We start from the raw sequence: 21,483 nt of genomic DNA on the forward strand, positions 1-21,483 counted from the left end.
ATTATAAGCTTTTTAATGATCATATTCACAATAGAAAATATTCAAGAGTTAAGCAATGACAGATTTAGAAACTCAGATGAGCGTCTGCAAGGACAATTTTTACAGCACGGACAGCGAGTGTCTGATATGCCTACTGACAGCTTTAATTTAAGTTCATATATGTGTAGGAATCTGTGTAACTATTTTCCATGTATTTTCCTTCATCTTTTGGTGGCCATATGGAACTGGACAGTTGGCCGCTCAGTTATTTCTTGGCCTGCGGTGTGTCATTGCATCATTAGTTCATACACAAGAGAGCTTAAAAAAAGGGGCATCTGAAGTCTGTTATTGTAGTCACTCAGTGTGATAGCCGACAAGTCTTAATGCCTGTAAAGCAAATTTTATTATAATTATAACATTTATTTAACCAGGTTAGTCTCATTAAGATTTAAAAAAAAAACAATCTCTTTTCCAAGAGAGACCCGGCGAAGAATGGCAGCAGTACATACAGTCTCATGTTCAACATTAAATCACAGCAGACAAAGACATCTCAAAGTGTGTAGAGATAAATAGATATTATGAATTAAAACATTTGCAAGTTTGGATAGACTCAGATTCAATGGACTTAACAATGTCTTTAAAATCGCTGAATGAAACTAGGTACTGGGAGTTTGAGCTTGTTCTGCAGGCGATTCCAAGCAGATGGTGCTGAAAACATAAAGCCTTTCTTCCTCAGCTCAGTCCGAGCTTGAGGAACAGTCATGAGGAGAACATCCTGAGACCTTAACCCATATGCGCCCTGTTTCACAGAGAGATATTGAGTTGGGGAGTTTGCATGTTCTCCCAGTGTCCGCGTGGGTTTCCTCCGGGTGCTCCGGTTTCCCCCACAGTCCAAAGACATGCAGGTTAGGTTAACTGGTGACTCTAAATTGAGCGTAGGTGTGAATGTGAGTGTGAATGGTTGTCTGTGTCTATGTGTCAGCCCTGTGATGACCTGGTGACTTGTCCAGGGTGTACCCCGCCTCTCGCCCGTAGTCAGCTGGGATAGGCTCCAGCTCGCCTGCGACCCTGTAGGACAGGATAAAGCGGCTAGAGATAATGAGATGAGATGAATGAGATATTGAGTTGGATGCAGTTTTGTAGTCGAGTCACGAAACCTCGAGTCCGAGTCCAGTCTCGAGTCCCCGGTGTTTAAGTCCGAGTCAAGTCCAAGTCATTCAAAAAAATTAGAGTCGAGTCCACTATTGATCCGAGTCGAGTCCGAGAACAAGACTCCAACTGCACCATTTGACGGCGGCTGTTTCAACAGCATTGACATTAAATTTGTTCCTGAACATGCCGTATGAACAGGTGAATGTGCTTCTCTTTGTCAGGGAGTGTGAAGTATTCTGTCAGAGATGGTTGGGAGACAGATGTAAGTGCAGAAGGTGCGTTTATTAATACAAGTGAAGACGGTAAACAATCCAGAACGGCAGGCAAAATCGTAAAACGGTGAAACAGGCGATAGGTCGAGCGAGGCACAAACAGGCTATTGTAAACTCGGCAGAATCAAAGACGAGAAACAAGAAATCAGGGATCAGGAACCCAAATGAGGAAATAAGGCTCGGTAATGTGTCAGCAACGCAACTCAAGACTTCACAAAGTAAGTGTGTTTTCACAGTTTTTATATCGGCGCGCTGATTGCGCCTTAATCCTGTGCAGGTACAAGTCGTTTACGGCGTGAGCACGAGAGCCCACTTGGCGTGCGCACTGTCCAGAGCACACCCGAGAGTCTATCTGATGTACGTGCCAAGGCCCGCAGGTGTGACACTCTTGCACGAATTTTAGGACAAAAATTAATGTAGATATAAAGATCTTATGCCAAATTATTATGGCATGTTACAAAAAATAAAGAAAAAATCCAAGTCCTCATCTTCAGTTTATGAGTATGAATGAAGTTAATGCACGAGTCTGAGTCCAAGTCCGAGTCATCAGTGCTCAAGTCCAAGTCGAGTCACGAGTCCTTAAAATTAGGGCACGAGTCGGACTCGAGTACTACAAGCCTGGTTAGATGACATGGAAGTCTGCATAGAACGGCCTTATAGAGAAAGATGTAGCAATGACTAAGCCGATGAATTGACAGACAAGTCAGGTTGACCTTGGAGGAAAATACACAATGATGAGTGAGGGGTTTACAGTTTGTTATGAACCTTAAAGTTCCATGGTACATAGTATCTAACATATGAAGACACTGAGATGGAGCATTCATGTACAATAAATCATCATAGTCAAGAACAGGAAGAAATGTGGCAGCAACCAGTCTTTGTCTAACAACAAAAGAAAAACAAGACCTATTCCTAAAGTAAAACCCGAGCTTCAGTTACAGCTTTTTTTTTTTTTTTTACCAGGTTCTGTATATAAGGCTTCAGAGAGAGGTGGTCATCAATTAAAAAACACAGGTATTGAGCCGGCGGCACAGTGGTGTAGTGGTTAGCGCTGTCGCCTCACAGCAAGAAGGTCCGGGTTCGAGCCCCATGGCCAGCGAGGGCCTTTCTGTGCGGAGTTTGCATGTTCTCCCCGTGTCCGCGTGGGTTTCCTCCGGGTGCTCTGGTTTCCCCCACAGTCCAAAGACATGCAGGTTAGGTTAACTGGTGACTCTAAATTGACCGTAGGTGTGAATGTGAGTGTGAATGGTTGTCTGTGTCTGTGTGTCAGCCCTGTGATGACCTGGCGACTTGTCCAGGGTGTACCCCGCCTTTCGCCCGTAGTCAGCTGGGATAGGCTCCAGCTTGCCTGCGACCCTGTAGAAGGATAAAGCGGCTAGAGGAGATGAGATGAGATGAGTCATTGAGCCAAATCAGAATACATCTAGGCAAGCCATAAAAATTGTCAAGTTTATTTTTATAGCGCTTTTAACAACAGACATTGTCATAACTATTCTTTAAGTTCGTTTCTTAAGACACGTATTTTTTAGTATGTTACCTCGTTTGTTGACAGTTTCGGCGAACACTTCCGCCTTCTTCAAAACAGTCACCAGATGTCGAGTGGTGACGTGCCTTATCAGCTGATGTTACTCTATGGAGGCGTGAACGTCCCGCCCAATTTGACAGGTAGTCCACGCCTCCTGCTGTCAGGTCGCTGCCCCAGGACGGCGCTAAAAGCGGGCCCGAAAGCGGGCGCAGAGGACGATGAACCGGGATGAGGGAGCGTACGCGCTGTCACACACCTGGAGCGCCGTCCTGGGGCAGCGACCTGACAGCAGGAGGCGTGGACTACCTGTCAAATTGGGTGGGACGTTCACGCCTCCATAGAGTAACATCAGCTGATAAGGCATGTCACCACTCGACATCTGGTGACTGTTTTGAAGAAGGCGGAAGTGTTCGCCGAAACTGTCAACAAACGAGGTAACATACTAAAAAATACGTGTCTTAAGAAATGAACTTAAAGAACAGACATTGTCGCAAAGCAGCTTTACAGAAATGTAAAGTCTTTAACCCTTTGGTGACTGACCCCTTGAAAATGGTTCCTCCAGGAACGATGACGTTTCAGTTGTCAAGACAACGGAAAAACTAAAATACAAAAACAGAAAGATACGTCACAATGCTCTTGTGCACAAAACAAAATGCTCTTGTATTTGTATTTTAGTTTTTCCGTTGTCTTGACAACTGAAACGTCATGGTTCCTGGAGGAACCATTTTCAAGTGGTCAGTCACCAAAGGAGCTAATTTTATCCCTAATCTATCCCCAATGAGCAAGCCTGTGGCAATGGTGGTGAGGAAAAACTCCCTCAGACGACACGAGAAAGACACCTCAAGAGGAACCAGACTCAAAAGGGAACCCATCCTCATTTGGGTGATAACAGACAACGTGATTATAAATAACTTGCTTCTATAACAGTGTCCTATAGAGTCACAAAGTATAACTGTGAAGCCAGGAAAATCATTATAGTTTTAACATGAAGTCTGTTTTGTTGATGTTATAAACTGTTCATTGATGGAAACTTGAGTGCAAAACTGTTCATGACAACTGCAGTGCTAAAGTTAGCAAGTCAACTGTAGTCCTCAGACATAAAAGCATTACTGTAAGAGTCCAGAGCGTCTTCCATGTGCGACTTTCAACTGTCCATATGGGGCCGTCCTCCACGGGAGCGATGTGATGAGACTCCAGCTAAAAGTAGGGCATCAGGATGGATCAGGCAGGTCCGAGGAGCAGAAGAGGTCAGCATCTCGGTCTCAGGATCGACATGTAACTCAGAGGCAGGGACAGAGTGGGGTGACAAATGTCACCTGATTAGTAAGAACAGGATACATTTTGCACTGAGTGCAAGCAGGGACTCCAGCAAAACTAACTATGACAGTATAACTAAAAAGGGAGAGCCAGAAGGTAACAGACATGAGGAAGCCTGGGCCATAAAGCAGCCAGCCACTACACTGTCAACAGACCTGAGTGAGCATGTGAGAATGAAAGCATCCATACATCCCAGTTTACCAAAACACTCTATGCCTGAGAACCCTCCAGATCTACTCCTTTACCTCATAAACACTATTAACAAAAGGCTTGTGTGACGGAGTACCCGTCACAACAGCTGAGTATGTGCTCTGACTGCCATACTAATGAGTTTGGTGCTGTGGTCAGAGTGTAAGTTTGGCACCCTGTAGACCTGGGTTCAAGGCAGGATAAGGTGACTGTTCTCTTGCTTCACTACAGAGTGATGAGCTGCTCGTTGTCCTCTTCAAGCAGCTCGATCTCCACCTGGTTCTCCGCAAATACTGAGTCCAGGTTCTCCAGCATGGCCAGCATCAGCTCCTTCACCATGTCCTTGTCGTACTTTCCTATCAAGCACTTGAACTCGCAGTAGATGGAGCTCGCCAAGCCGGACACCCTCTCCGACATCATGGACGAACTTCCCGAGTCCTCCTGATAAAGCACTCTGTCCTCCAACTCCATTTTCCTCTTTGGTTGTTTCTTTCATTTACTTGGCTTGCTCTGGAAACACACTTTGCTAGCTAGCATTGTTGTTAGCTAGCTAACTACTTAAGATAGCTAGCTAGCGAGCTAGCCACTCAGGTGACCATCAAGCTTTGGGGTGTTTACAGTCACTACCCACTCAAACCTGACTCCAAGTAACTTCAGGAAAAAGGACTGGAAGTAAAATTAGGATAAACCGAGTCACTTGGCTGTCTCAGAGGCAGGTTCTTCACAGCTTGACTAAACAGATATGTTTTCAGCCTAGACTTAAACACTGACAGTGAGTCTGAGTCCCGAACACTACTTAGAAGGCTGTTCCAAAACTGTGGGGCTTTGTAAGAAAAGGCTTTGCCTTCACTATACGAGGTACCAGCAGATAGCCTGCACCTTTTAATCCAAGTAGGCGTGGCAGGTCATAAAGGACCAGGAGTTCACTCAGGTACTGTGGCGCAAGACCATTCAGTGCTTTAAAGGTCAATAGGAGGATTTTATAATCAATACGAAATTTGATTAAAAGACATCTGAATGATCAAAATATTTTTCTTTCATAACATGATGTATTTTCATATGAAACAGGCTCAGCATTATTTGCTCAATTATCTGAGGGTGGGAAAGGTCGTAAGTTAAAACATGACATGACAGTATTGCTTAGTATTGTTTATATCGGTGCTAGGGTGGCACGGTGGTGTAGTGGTTAGTGCTGTCGCCTCACAGCAAGAAGGTCCGGGTTCGAGCCCCGTGGCTGACGAGGGCCTTTCTGTGCGAAGTTTGCATGTTCTCCACATGGGTTTCCTCCGGATGCTCTGGTTTCCCCCACAGTCCAAAGACATGCAGGTTAGGTTAACTGGTGACTCTAAATTGACCATAGGTGTGAATGTGAGTGTGAATGGTTGTCTGTGTCAATGTCAGCCCTGTGATGACCTGGCGACTTGTCCAGGGTGTACCCTGCCTTTCGCCCGTAGTCAGCTGGGATAGGCTCCAGCTCGCCTGCGACCCTGTAGAACAGGATAAAGTGGCTAGAGATAATGAGATGAGATGTTGGTGCTATGCGCCTCATTGGCTATCAGCTCATGTACAACTCGATTTCATGGAATAACTGTGAAACAGACAGATAGATGGATGGATGATAGTATTTTTTTCTTCCTTTTTGTGTTCTTCACCAGAACTTTAGTACAACCCATTAATACCCTGGTGTGTTTTTTGCCAGGTAGTTACACAAATGCTGTTCTCTCCCTCTGCATTGAGTGTTTTAGCACTTCTGTCCTAATTGTTCTGCTAACAGCTATAACAATAACTTTAAGAACCTTAAACTCCACCATAGACTTGAGCTTGGCCCTGACAAAGAACGTTCCACCAGCTACAAGTGCAATATAGAACTTATATATGGTCCAGCTGAGAATTAAACCTACAGATGTTCAGTCTGATGACTGCTCTAGTGTAAAGGTTCAGTTTGTTTGGTTTAGCAAATGACAAGGGACCAAGCAGTCACTAAACCTGAATTGCTTTTCAGGGTCAATGTGTTGGCAGTAACTTTAACTGGGGCCAGGTTCTTCCCATTGTTTCCTCAGTTTAGTGAGCTATTGAGGAATCACAGATCTGCTCTCCAGCAGAGAATGAGTACCTTCACATGGTTTTTTTCCCACCTGGACTCACCACCATCAGCCCGTCCTCAGTGATTCTCTTTGAGAGTCAAGAGACTACTTCCTGTACCTTCAGTCTCAGTTATTTCCGCTGACCAGTTTTATATAGCCATCAAACACAGAGCTGCAAAAATTAAATACCAAAGCCGAGCTCATGCCAAATCAGTTGGGTTTCGAAACTTGAGGGAATGTTTGAACCCCATCAGACCAGCCATCTCACAATTGAGATAATTCCAGGGTGTTTTAAGAACATTACTGATTTTCTGTTATTTCGGTGAGAGACATAATGTTTCATCTTTTGTTCAACTACAGAAATTGGGTTTATTACCAACTTAGATCTTTTCCTCCATTATCCATGGTTTCATGTCAAAATAAAGTTTGATGGAAGAAGTTTTTCAGGGTGTACTGTATATTATCATTATAAAATATGCTAATTTTGAAGTTTTGCTTGTTTTTTTGTTTATCTGCTTGCTTTATGGAATATAATCTACTACTGTAGTGTATTGGAGATTTTATTAAAAGAGAACTGAAGTCATTTTTAAACTTGCTTTATTTCTAATTAACATGTTATTCAATTACATTTTGTTAGGAGCTGAAGACGTAGTGGTCATGAGTTGAGGATTCTGATTATTTAAGGGAAGAAGCTTCTCCTTAGCCTTTCAGTCCAGGCCATGAGGTTGTGGCGGCACTTTGCTGAACCCAGCCACTGGTACAGTGGAGTATATGGGATCCATGAAGATCTTTGCTGCTCAGGAATATGATGTGATTATGTAAACCACAAATAAAATTAAAAAAATGCAAATGTTTACATGCCTTAATGTAGGCATGAGGATTCTTTGGATTTCATATAAATGGAATTGTTTAATTCCAAGAGAAAAGCTCCACTCACTAACCCCACTTGTCTAAATTATTTTATTCTATCCACATTCCCAGGATATGAGCAATTGCCGACCCTGATTGGCTACTCTACTACTAGGCTATCAGTTCATATACCGTGAGTAGAGAAAAACAAAATGGTGGCGCGCATAGAGTCGGATGTATCATTTTGTTATCAAGTATTTAAAAGAAACAGAAATAGCTAAAAGAATATAGGAACACCCCCCCAATATATCCTGTTCCACACTCTAGCCCAGTTGGTGGCAGTAATGCACCTTGAAGTTGGTTTGCCAACCACCAAAAAACCCGAAAGAAGAAGAAAAAATGGCGGAGCATGTTGCTAAACCAACCAAGGATGAAATAAAAACTCTACTCACCCCCCCCAAAAAAAGAAGAAAAAAATTATATATAAGGTGTGACACTCTTGCACAAAATTAGTATAAAAATTAATGTAGATATAAATATCTTATGCCAAATTATTATGACATGTTACAACAAATAAAGAAAAAATCAGAGTCCTCGTCTCCAATTTACGAGTCCGAATGTAGTTAATGCATAAGTCCGAGTCCAAGTCATCAGTGCTCAAATCTAAGTCAAGTCACGAGTCCTTAAAATTAGGGCATGAGTCAGACTTGAGTCCGAGTCCTGGACTCGAGTACTACAAGCCTGGGAGTAATATATGATGGGGTGTGCTATTATAGGAAAATAATCAACAATATGATGGTCTGATTACAACCCTAATTTGATTAGTTTCCAATTACAGCATGCCAGTGTGTTTTATTCCTGTAGAGAATTGACAACATTTGCCATTTTCATTAATTAAACAGAGACAAGTAATACATTTTGTTTATACTTACATTTAATGCTCTAGAATATCCATGAAAAAGTGATAACTTGTGTTAAAGCAGATATAAACGGTTGTTGCCTTACCAGCCTTTAAAGGAGAACTGAAGGCAATTTTTTTTAATATCAAAATTCTATTTATCTCATTTTATTAAATACAGGAATGCATTTTTGATGGCTATTGTGTTACTGCTATAGCAAGTTCTGAGTGTTTGAAATATGCTCTGTAATATATCAGTCCATATGTCAAAGCAATGGCTGTAAACGAGATTCGTTGAGACCTGTGCGAGACATCATAGGACGGAAGTAAAACCTCATTCATCTCATCTCATTATCTCTAGCTGCTTTATCCTGTTCTACAGGGTCGCAGGCAAGCTGGATCCTATCCCAGCTGACTACGGGTGAAAGGCGGGGTACACCCTGGACAAGTCGCCAGGTCATCGCAGGGCTGACACATAGACACAGACAACCATTCACACTCACATTCACACCTACGGTCAATTTAGAGTCACCAGTTAACCTAACCTGCATGTCTTTGGACTGTGGGGGAAACCGGAGCACCCGGAGGAAACCCACGCGGACACGGGGAGAACATGCAAACTCCACACAGAAAGGCCCTCGCCGGCCACGGGGCTCGAACCCGGACCTTCTTGCTGTGAGGCGACAGCGCTAACCACTACACCACCGTGCCGCCCCCCGGAAGTAAAACATACAGTGCAAATCAAAGTGACCAACATCTGCCAACGTTGTCAAAAGACGTGCGCGCCCTCTTTCAAATGCTGATGTAATCAAGCCGGAAGTTTTGTTTGTTTTGATAGCAATCAGGAAAGTTTGAAAAAAGTAGCAGTAATCATCATTTAAACTCTTTTTTTTTTCAATATTTAATTCGGAAAACAGTTTTCAAAATGGCGGCACTGACACCTGGCTGACACTTCACGTTTCGAAGTCTCGCACAAGTCTCGTGAAGATCGCGCAGATAAGTGACGCCTGTCGTGGACCAAACGAAATAAATTCAACACGGCTAAAAAACGAATAGGCCGATAAATATAATATTTAATTGCAATTAGTTGCCAATACGAGTCACGATATAAGGTTACTAAAACCAAAAATGTAATTGAATAACACGTTAATTAAGAAATTAAGCAAGTTTAAAAATGACTTCAGTTCCCCTTAAAAGCCTGTTTATATCCTTTTGAAATGAATAAATTAATTAAAAAATGCAGCTTTTTATGTTAATGATGAATTCCTCTGTCCTGAAGTCTTTCCTGAGTGCGTTACAGTAAACCTTGTGTATAAAACCACTGTCTATTCCTATTCCAGAAAATTAATTAGGACAGAGATCTCATAATGTGTTATAATATATACATTATGGCTTTCGTTATCGTCTTTAGTTAAGACTGAATCTTTAACTTTGATAAATGTCATATGCAAGGACAAATGCTTGTTAGCTTGGTGCTCTCATTATCTCACAGCAGATCTTTTGTGCCCAATTAAATTCATTTTTTTTTAATGCTGAAAATTGGATCAAGCTGGCTATATAAAAAAATGTAATGCATTTGGGAGGATTGTGATTAACATAATGAAAAAAAAATAGCCCATGTAAGTTTATATTTTAACTCAGGGAAAGACGGAGCAGCCTGAGGACTCATTCAACCTCGGCTTCTACTAGCAGTGTGCTCAGGATTGCCTCAGTCTCACTGCATTCCCTGGGTATTTATGGAAAAACATTGAGCTTTATGAGCAGCATACTTAATGAGAGCCTGAGAGGTATGGAAGCTGCAGATGAACCCATATATCTGCCTTAAAGGAGCCGAATCAGAGAGCGCAGACGCATTTTAACCACATTTTACACACCATCTGGCCTGCCACTTCATCTACCCACTGAGACTGGAGCGGCACTCACAGAGATGGAGCTTTTATTACCAGGTGATGTGCAGGTTAATGATAGACATGATAGTTTTAAGCAGAGATTATAAGAATATACAGCCGCCCCTGAATTGCTTTTTGGCTTCGTGAGTTCTTCTGAAGAGTCTGATACAGTAAATGCATGTTAACCCTCATCCTACCATGCTATTTTACACCTTAATCTTACCATGTGGGGTCCGTTTGGACCCCAATACTTTTCTTTAAAATTAAAGCTTATAAAGACAAAATCACCAGATAAGTTTTGTTCAGAACATCTTGTATTAATAACAGCAATACACTAAAGGGCCCAAGGCATAAAGAACACACTTAACCTTCATCCTACCAGCCAATTTTACATACACAAACTACCAGGCGGGGTCCGTATGGACCCCAGGAGGGAATACCTTGAAATCAATGCAGTAAGAACCAATTCAATGCAGCAAAGAGACATAACTTTATTGAAGAACAAAATCCACTATGGCTGAATATCAGTGATGTATTATAAATGCAATAATATTGCAATAACTAGACAGGGACACTCTAACAAGTGCAAACCCCGCCTTTTCCCTATTAAAATACATTGGGCGAAAATTTCGAAGTTCTGCCATGACCTTGACCTTTGACCTTTGACCTCCAAAATTTAATGGTTTCCTTCCTGGGTGATTGGCAACACGTACAAAATTTGGTCCAAATCGATCCATTGGTTCTTGAGATATCTTGCAGACACACAGACAGACAGACAGACAGACAGATACACACACACACAGACTGACGCAGGTGAAAATAATAACCCCTCCGACTACTGTCGGCAGGGTTAACTAGCATACATGTAGCAAATTATAGCGCCACAAAAAAAATTGGCATTATATACATGATTTTTGCAGCTCATGCAGCTGTAAAACATTCTGGATTACAACTTAGGTCTTTTCTTACAGAATTTAAAACAAAAAAAGTAATTGTAAAATAATTTAGGGCTTTTGTTTTGCAGCCTGTGCTTATTGCAGCAGTGGGGTCCACACGGACCCCAAGAAGGAATGCCTTGGTAGTTTCATTATGGAACATAAAAGAAATAAAAGAAGTTAACTTTCAGTGTGCTATTCAATTATAAAATGAAAGACAGATAAACTTTACTCTGGGGTCCGGTTGGACCCCAGTAACAAATTAATTATACCTTCACAATGCAAAAAGCTGATCTTCCGGTGCTTTAGTGTTTTAATTAAGACATAAATTCCGACAAATTCATAAAACGGTGAGGCAGTATGTCACATATTTTTAAAATGGCAAACAAACATATAGGTGCGGGGTCCAGATGGACCCCACTTGGTAGGATGAAGGTTAAGTTCTTTAGTGTTTGTTTTGTTTCCTTTGACTGCCAAGGTAGTAGATCTAAATGTGTTTAAAATCTGAATATAAATACAGGTAACAGGAGAAAAAAAAAATCCTCCATTTTGTTTACATGATAAAATATACTAAAAATGAATAACAATTTGTTCATAAATTTTAAATTATCTTAAAGCTAGATGGCCTTTTGATTTCATAAAATCGGTGAAATTTAGTTCCCTCTGAAATGTGGTCATTGTGACATATGTTAATTTCTGTAATATCTCACAAAATATATATCAGGCCATTCTGTTCTGTGGCTGGGAAGTTATTTAAATTGAAGGGATTAAAGCAAATAATGTGCATGAAATCGCTCTCTTCGCGCAGTCAAGCAGACAGAGGAAGTCCGTGTGTGTGTGTGTGTGTGCATGCACAGGTTTACCTTTGAGCGTGCGCTGACAGTTCCATCAGCTGATCACACCGAGGTGCTTAGTTTGGTCCTGCGTTTCCTTTCCTTCGTATATAACATAACGTCTTTTCTTCTCACTTTCTTTCCGTTACTGTAGTCGGTCTTTCACGTTTCATTCGCACACTCACGTCCTCCATTTTTCTCTCCTGTTTCAAATTTGTATCCCATAATGCCTTGCGCGAACGGGGAAAGCCCACCACGTCATGCATGACGTAGTATCTTGAATTGGGTCATGGTGAAGCAGGAAAAAATAGCGGAGAATTTAGGGCCACGTGGTCTTAAATTCAAGCCTGGCAAGCCAGACTAAATGTGAATATTTAGTCTGGCCTCGATCCGTAGACATTTCCGAAGCGGGTAGGAGGAACAAACCACTGTCTTTCAAACTGTCTCTGTGCGTATACTGTAGGCCAACGCTCTGACCAATCAGCGCAACAGTGACTGTGACGTAGTCAGAGCGACAGAAAGCAGTGGGGGAGGCCTTGAAATTAAATAATTTTTCAAAATGCGTATTAATTAATAAACAGGTTCTAGATATTAAGAAGTTTGGAGATAATGACCACAAGTTTGGAGTCTGTACCACATACACATTTTTTTCCAAGTGTTTTTCAAGGGTTTGCTTAAACTGTTTTTGAGAGTTTTTATTTAGTGGTGTTTGGTGAAATAATTTCCCTTAAATTTAAAATAACTGGAAAATAAGAAACAATCAAAAAGTAATGTTTCAAAGCTGTTTATTAATTCTTCGTACTGCACAAACTAGCCCCATCCTTTTGGCTACGAGTGGAGCCAGCTGGTAGATCAGACTTTTGCCATAGCCGGTCGGCAAAACAGCGAAAACGTCCTTCTTGAAAAGGAATGAGCGGAGAGCCTCTTCCTGCTCATGTTTCAACGAAAACTCCAAGTCTAATTCTTCTAAAACTGATTCCAAAGCGGAGTCAAATGCGTGCTGTTCACTAGCGGTAGCCATCTTTCCTGTTGCGCTTTCTCCAGCGTCGTGCAGCTTTGTCGTCACCCCTGCAAAAGCCCGCCCAAAGAATCCAAACAAAAACCTTGCATTGTGATTGGCAGGCACGATTTGATGCCCGGGGTGTTTTTGTTTATATGGTGCGAGGCTAGACCCATTCGCTAGGCAAAAATATTTTTGGCCGCTAGGCGGTTGGGTCTAGTTTACTAGGCTACTTAAATTCATTAATTGTTCTCTTAAAAAAACAAATAAAATTGGAAGTCTGTGATTCGAATTCAGTAGCTTTCGGTCCACTAAACAAAAATAACTGGGTGTTGGGGAAAATTCTTTTTATGACCTACACTTGAAAAATCTGAAAGGCAGTCTCGCTTTAATGAATAAATAAATACATATGTGTTTTTCATTCATTTTTGTTGTTGTTGTTGTTGTTGTTTTGGGGGTTTTGGGATGGGGAAGGGGTGTTTGTTTTCTTGCGGGTTTTTTTGTTTGTTTGTTTTTTGCCTGGTTGATTATATCATTCGAGAAAAAAAAACAGCTGTTTGTTTAGTAGGAGAGACTGAAATATTAATCCTGGTCCAAGCTCGTGAAGGTTTAGTGATATGTCCGATGCGATGACTGGTTTATTTCTCCTGCTCCAATAATGAAAAGCCACATTCACAGAACCACTGGCAGGTACCAACATTGGGGAAAGTCAAATTGAGGATATGTATTGCTATTTTTGTAACTGTAATGTTCTACATGACTCTGTTTGTTCCTCTTTCTCAGATCATGTTCATTATTGGTGTGGGATCCATTTGAAACTAAAGAATGCACTCAATCAGAGATCTCTCCAGACATTCCCCAGTCAAAATTGCCAAAAATCTCAATTCAAAATTCCCAGTCCACTCATTAGGTGCATCTAGTATAAATTGCTTTTAATAAAAAAAAATTAAAATTAAAATTAAAATTAAATGCACCTTCTAAAACCTAACGACAATATTCACAAATTTACCAATTTAACTGGCAGGGGTGGGCTTTTTGATAATGATGAATCTTTGTGAATAATAAACAACTTAACAAAGGATGTACATTTTCTGATAATGAAAACCTTCCTGATCAGAGATTTAACGAATGACCAATAAGTAGTTCTTTGCTGGCTCTGCCCAGCTCGTATCTAGTGACCAAACACGTCAATCATCAAACAATCAATTGATAAGGTAATTTACCAGATGACTCAGAAACAGGGCGGCACGGTGGTGTAGTGGTTAGCGCTGTCGCCTCACAGCAAAAAGATCTGGGTTCGAGCCCCGTGGCCGGCGAGGGCCTTTCTGTGCGGAGTTTGCATGTTCTCCCCGTGTCCGTGTGGGTTTCCTCCGGGTGCTCCGGTTTCCCCCACAGTCCAAAGACATGCAGGTTAGGTTAACTGGTGACTCTAAATTGACCGTAGGTGTGAATGTGAGTGTGAATGGTTGTCTGTGTCTATGTGTCAGCCCTGTGATGACCTGGCGACTTGTCCAGGGTGTACCCTGCCTTTCACCCGTAGTCAGCTGGAATAGGCTCCAGCTTGCCCATGACCCTTCACGGTTATGGATAATGGATGGATGGATGGATGGACTTTAATAAAGACAAAACAAACCTGGAAGTTGGCTGTAGCAGTGTACTGGGTCAGGGGACGTGCTGTGTTAAATAATTCAGAGGGAAGATTGGTGACTAACATACAGGCTACATCAAACAGGGCGGTTTCAAGATGGCGGAGTGGGGAAATACAATGGCTCGTTTTCTATCAGAATCTCAGCAACTTCTAATCTCATTATCTCTAGCTGTTTTATCCTGTTCTACAGGATCGCAGGCAAGCTGGAGCCTATCCCAGCTGACTACGGGTGAAAGGCGGGGTACACCCTGGACAAGTCGCCAGGTCATCACAGGGCTGACACATAGACACAGACAACCATTCACACTCACATTCACACCTACGCTCAATTTAGAGTCACCAGTTAACCTAACCTGCATGTCTTTGGACTGTGGGGGAAACCGGAGCACCCGGAGGAAACCCACGCGGACACGGGGAGAACATGCAAACTCCACACAGAAAGGCCCTCGCCGGCCACGGGGCTCGAACCCGGACCTTCTTGCTGTGAGGCGACAGCGCTAACCACTACACCACCGTGCCGCCCATGATCAGTAAGTATTCATAATAAAGTGTTCTTGGATCTTGTGCGAAAGAACTTTAGATTTGTGCTAAAAAAAAAAACCTTTTGTGCTAAATTGCTTAAAGTCTGTGTATGGCGTGGTACTTTGATTAATTTATGAACAACGTGACATACTACATTAGTTACAAAGAGTTTCAGGAAACACTCCTGAATTGATTAGTAGCTAAATGATAGCTACACTTTTGTATTTAAAATTCTGTATCATTTAATATTTCTGTTATTTACAATTCCTTCATACAGCCCTGTTCCTGTCTCGTGTACTTCCAGTGTCTGACCCTTGTTTTTGTGAACAGGTGTGTGTGTATAGCAGGGCAACGTTGCAGATGGCAGCATAATTAGGAACAATTTTAGCAGTGTCACTCAAGCAAAAGGTCTTGATAAGCCTACTAACCTTCTCATCTCCTAATAACTGGGATTAATGTTCATTTTAACACTGCACACAGAGGCAGTCTCGCTCCCTTTTGACACGTCAGACTCCACACCAGATATTAAAATGAGCCATAATCTGACACCAAGCATTGATGGTTTATTAAAAAGAAAAAAATGAAGAGTCAACAGAACATTGATTTTAACAGTCTGTCTAACAGTATTGCAGAGATGAACACCGTTCTTCCAATAGATATTCCTTGGTTAGTGTTTTGTTTTGATGTTGGTGGTGTAGAGCGCTGTCTAACCCATCACTCCAAAACCTGCCATAGGTGTTCAATGTGGTTGAGATCTGGTCACTGTAGAGGACATACAGTTGAAACCGTATATTTACATACACTGTAGGAAAAGACACAATCTTTTTTTTTTCTCATAGTCAGACATGAAATCAGACATTCACTTTAACTTTTTCATGTCTGTCTGAATATTTAAAATTATTTCAATGTACTTAATGCCAAATTAATCAGAGAAGGAGTTTTTTATTCAATATTTTAATTGCTTTTATCAAATCAGAAGTTTACATACACTGCAGTTTGTGTGCCTTTAAACAATGTAGGAACGCCCAGATGATGATGTCATGTCTTTGGAAGCTTCTGATAGGTTAATTGGCAACATTTGAATTAATTGGAGACACCTGTGATTGTATTTTAAGGAACACCTCAAACACAGTGCTTCCTTGTACACAACATGGGTAAATCTAAAGAAATTGATCAAGATCTCAGACTAAGAATGGTTAACTTGCACAAGTCTGGCTCATCTTTGGGGGAAATTTCAAGAAGCCTGAAGGTGCCACGGTCTTCAGTTCGAACCATTATACGAAAGTATAAACAATGTGGGAATGTCGAGCCATCATACCGCACAGGAAGGAGACGGATTCTGAGTCCCAGAGATGAGCGGGTTCTGGTCAGTGCTGTGCGTAAGAACCCAAGAATGAATGCAAAGGACCTCGTGAAGATGATGGCTGAAGCTGGTAAGAGTGTGTCACTGTCCACGGTGAAACGAGTTCTGCACCAACATGGGCTGAAAGGCCAGTCTGCCAGGAGAAAGCCATTACTCCAACACAAACATAAACAGGCCAGATTACAGTTTGCAAATGAACACAGGACAAAGGATCTCAATTTTTGGAGACATGTTTTGTGGTCGGATGAAACTAAAATTGAGCTGTTTGGCCATAATCAACAACGATATGTTTGGAGAAAAAAAGGAGACGCTTACAATCCTAACAACACCATACCAACAGTGAAACATGGCGGAGGCAGCATCATGTTGTGGGGTTGTTTTGCTGCAGGAGGTACTGGTGCACTTCACAAAATCAATGGAGTAATGAAGAAGGAACAGTATGTGGAGATACTGAACCAACACCTGAAAGCATCTGCCAGGAAGTTAAAGCTTGGCCGCAAATGGGTCTTCCAAATGGACAATGACCCGAAGCACACCGCCAAACTGGTCAAAAAATGGCTTGATGACAACAAAGTCAATGTTTTGGAGTGGCCATCACAAAGCCCCGACCTCAACCCTATTGAGCATTTGTGGGCAGAGCTGAAACGACATGTGCATGCAAAGCAGCCAAAAAATATGGCCCAGTTATACCAGTTCTGTCAAGAGGAATGGGACAAAATTCCTGTCAAGTATTGTGCAAAGCTTGTTGAAGGTTTTCCAAAACGTTTGACCCAAGTCAGACAGTCTAAGGGCAATTGTACCAAGTACTGATGAAGTGTATGTAAACTTCTGATTTGATAAAAGCAATTAAAATATTGAATAAAAAACTCCTTCTCTGATTAATTTGGCATTAAGTACATTGAAATAATTTTAAATATTCAGACAGACATGAAAAAGTTAAAGTGAATGTCTGATTTCATGTCTGACTATGAGAAAAAAAAAAAAGATTGTGTCTTTTCCTAAAGTGTATGTAAATATACGGTTTCAACTGTATAATATCATTTATTGACTACTTTCACATTACTCATAATGTTTTGTGCCTTGGGGGGTAACCAGGTGCTATATTTGTTTATTAAGTCAGATAACCTCAGCCAGGCGGCACGGTGGTGTAGTGGTTAGCGCTGTCGCCTCACAGCAAGAAGGTCCTGGGTTCGAGCCCCGGGGCCGGCGAGGGCCTTTCTGTGTGGAGTTTGCATGGTGTCCACGTGGGTTTCCTCCGGGTGCTCCGGTTTCCCCCACAGTCCAAAGACATGCAGGTTAGGTTAACTGGTGACTCTAAATTGCCCGTAGGTGTGAATGTGAGTGTGAATGGTTGTCTGTGTCTATGTGTCAGCCCTGTGATGACCTGGCGACTTGTCCAGGGTGTACCCCGCCTTTCGCCCGTAGTCAGCTGGGATAGGCTCCAGCTTGCCTGCGACCCTGTAGAAGGATAAAGCGGCTAGAGATAATGAGATGAGATAACCTCAGCCATTTCTTCAAATTCACATGGGGAAGAATGACTTTTCCTGATTGAAAGTTTTATAGAATACCTAAAGAGGCTAAGCGTTGAAAAGTGTGGGTTAGACAGAATTCGCCGTCAAAATTTTACACCGAAAGATAAGACGCGACTGTAAAGTCTGATGATCCAAGTCACGAAGCCGACAACCCCTCTGTCTGTGTGTCATAAAAAGTGCGAAAACTGAAAAACAAGGACGAGTCAAAGAACTGAAAAGGACGACTTTATTGAAGGATCAAATCCCAAAACAAAGTGCAAACGATGCAGTGTCAGTAAGCTTACATGTCCTTCCTCTTTTAGTGTTTCTGTAGGGAGATCGAATGTAGTATTTGACCCTGTCGTCCTAACAGCTTCCTCTAACAGCCCAAAGATTGTCATAATCTGGTAGCGTATGAACTTGAGGAAAATCAAAGTGAAGGAAATCAAAATCAACTTCAACTTAAAATAAATCTGACAGTTCTGCTGTGTTTACAGTCCTTAATTGACTGAGTGAATTCCTTGCTTGTGTTCCCGTGCACGAAGCGTTTTGTATTTTCTTACACCCTTTCTTGTCGCAACCAGAAGCCAGCAAAAACCATTTCGCTGTGGATTCTTCGATGATCAGTATCGATCTTTCTCAGCTCTTCTGCCGATCTTTTACCTTCTGCAGGTCAGTAATTGTTGGAACACCCGTGTTGACAGACGAAGGCGGCTGCTGACTCACTGTTACCTGAAGCAGAGATGTTCAAAGCAGGGCAGGAATTTCATGAGGGCCACGAGGGCCATGGCCCTTGTGCCCTCTCAATTTGGCCTTGTGCCCTTGGAAAAAAATATCTGCCATAAGGCCACAGTGGCCTTGATGCCCTGCGGTTTTGCGGTTTTGTAGTCTGCCTCGTGACTGCCAATAAGCTTTAACATCACCTGCATCTATTGAGAAAAAAATACGTTTTTTGATGACATTCTGGATTCTTATTGGGCAACTCATCAGTGGTGGATCGGACTCGAGCCTGGCATGAACCGCTCCGACGTGCTATAATGACACCAATCTATCACCAGCCAACCAGGAGACTTAATCAAACGCATCCCCCGCCCACTTATGTCCGCGTCTAAGATGTTGAATTTTCACAGAAGGAGGGAAGAAGTTGACTGAGGTAAGACTGTGTGATAAATTAACGAACGAATTTCAACATATAGGACTTAAGTTTGTTACCGTTAAATAAGCATTGCTTGTACAGTAACATTATGTCGTTACAACGTTGACCCACTTTTAACGTGCCGAGTACCGACTGTAGCCGGTAACAAATGCTAATTAGCTTGCTGTCAAGTTTTTCCTTTGTCGAGCTTTAAGCATAAGGTCATGGATGTTACTACTGCTTGTTCCTGCCGTAATATGATACGTGATATGTGCTGTTGTCTGTTCATAGCCACTTTTTTAATCTATGCAGTTAGCATTGTTTTGTTACTAGTATTGTATGTTTCTTTTTGCTGTTTAACCGAAGTGTAACTGCTGCCATCTTGACGAGATCACCATCGCAAGAGATTTTAACTCATTGTTTTTGGCGTCATTACAACATCAACATTTGCTTTTATTCATTTACCCCCCCCCAGTAATAATTATGCTAAAAATATAAAAATGAGTACACCCAATGACTGTCTCATATACTCTTCATATACTCATACTGTTTAAGTAATGCAATAAAACTAATCTTTAAAAGTGGTATTTACTCAAACTGTTTGCATAGAATGAACTTTCGGGTTAACAGTGTAATAGTGTTGCAGTGTTCTGCAAATTTGCAATTTAATATTTCAGATCTTGAGACATGAAAGTGCTATTTTAAAAAATAAAAGGTCAGAAATGTTTTCTTTGTCGTCTATTTAGTTCATTTTATTTCCTCAATAATTTTCCTTGATTGAGAAATCGGTCTGGGCTCTTATGGGTTCATCAGTAGCCTGCATGCTAGAATATGTTCCATTTACAGTCCAACATTTTGATGTACTCCAGGCTCAATTTTGATTAATCAAAAATCTGCGTAGTAGTACCAGGGCCGTAGCCAGGATTTTTCAAATACCGAGGTCAAACATGGCTGACAGCACCGAAGCCCCCTGGCACAACTTAAATAGATAAATAAATAAATAAATAAATAAATAAGGATAGATTTGGTGGAGGACACATTTATTTTAACAATTCTAAAACTGTGGCACCATAACTGTGGTGTTTTATCTGACATAAAAGTAGAAAAGTAGTGAACTCTTGGACTGAGTATACATACCTAAAGTACCAGTTACCTAAAGTATTGGCATTATTTACATTGCAGCATACACATGACAGAAAGGGTGTGAACTGCTGAATTGTAAGCTTTAGTATTACACCTTATAATAATAGTGTGAGTGAGTGTGTGTGTGAGAGAGAGAGAGTGAGTGAGAGAGTTTGTGTATTATTTGTGGGTGTCTGTATGTGTAGAGACATTCTGAGCAGTAATGTAAAGGCATCAGTCTATCTGGCTGTCTTGAATTGAGATCCATTTGCATGCATTCTCTGAAACACAGTGTTCTCACCATTGCCTGTAATGTAAGTTTGGCTCACAACACATTTACTTTAACAATTCTAAAACTGTGCCATCAGAACTGTGGAGTTTTGTCTGACATAAAAGTCAAAACTGAACTGAGTGTATTGCTCAGCTACCTGAAGTATTGGCATTATTTACATTTCATTATCTTAAATTACATTAGAATGTAGGGCTATTAGTTCTGTGTGAAGACTATGCATTAGAGAGAGTGTGTGAGAGTGTATTGTGTGTGTGTGTGTGTGTGTGTGTGTGTGTGTGTGTGAGTAAGTGAGAGAGAGTTATGAGAAAAAGACAGAGAGTTACTCGAACAAGCCCGTTTACTCAGCCCTGCACAGGGCTGCCTGTGACAACGTAGTTTTGAATGTTTCTCGAAATGCTAACTAAAATGTAATAGGCAATGATAATGAAACGTTTCCCCTTGGAAAGTTGGCATGACACCGCTGAACGGTCTGCCACTGCACTGACAATATTTTCTCACCTTCCCTCCTTCTCTTTCCCTGCTCTTCTGTTGGCTGTCCAAACCTTAATTTAGTTTGTTGCAACTTTTTCATTTTGCACTCGGGTAAAGCTCTATAATGCGATGTGACTATTAGCCTACGTTAGGTTAGGTAGGCATATGTGATAGAGCGTAGACTACACCCTGCCTGTTTTATCCAAAACCCAACTTCCCCGGCCGACACTAGTATAGGCTACATCGCGTGACGCTGCGTTAGACATGGCAACGATAGAGATAGAGGCTGAGAGATTTCAGATGACATTAGACAAATGTGAATTTTATTGGGGGGAAATACAGATGACATGTGGCTGCGGACGCTGCGTTTTACATTGATCACTGCTCGAATTCAGTGTAGACCAATTTGAAATTTCTGAAAAAAAATACCGAGGACATGACCTCGCTGTCCTCAATGGTAGTTACGGCCATGAGTAGTACAGTCTGAAGATGCTCTC

The sequence above is a fragment of the Neoarius graeffei genome, chromosome 14, assembly GCF_027579695.1.
Source record: "Neoarius graeffei isolate fNeoGra1 chromosome 14, fNeoGra1.pri, whole genome shotgun sequence".
Lineage (NCBI taxonomy): Eukaryota > Metazoa > Chordata > Actinopteri > Siluriformes > Ariidae > Neoarius > Neoarius graeffei.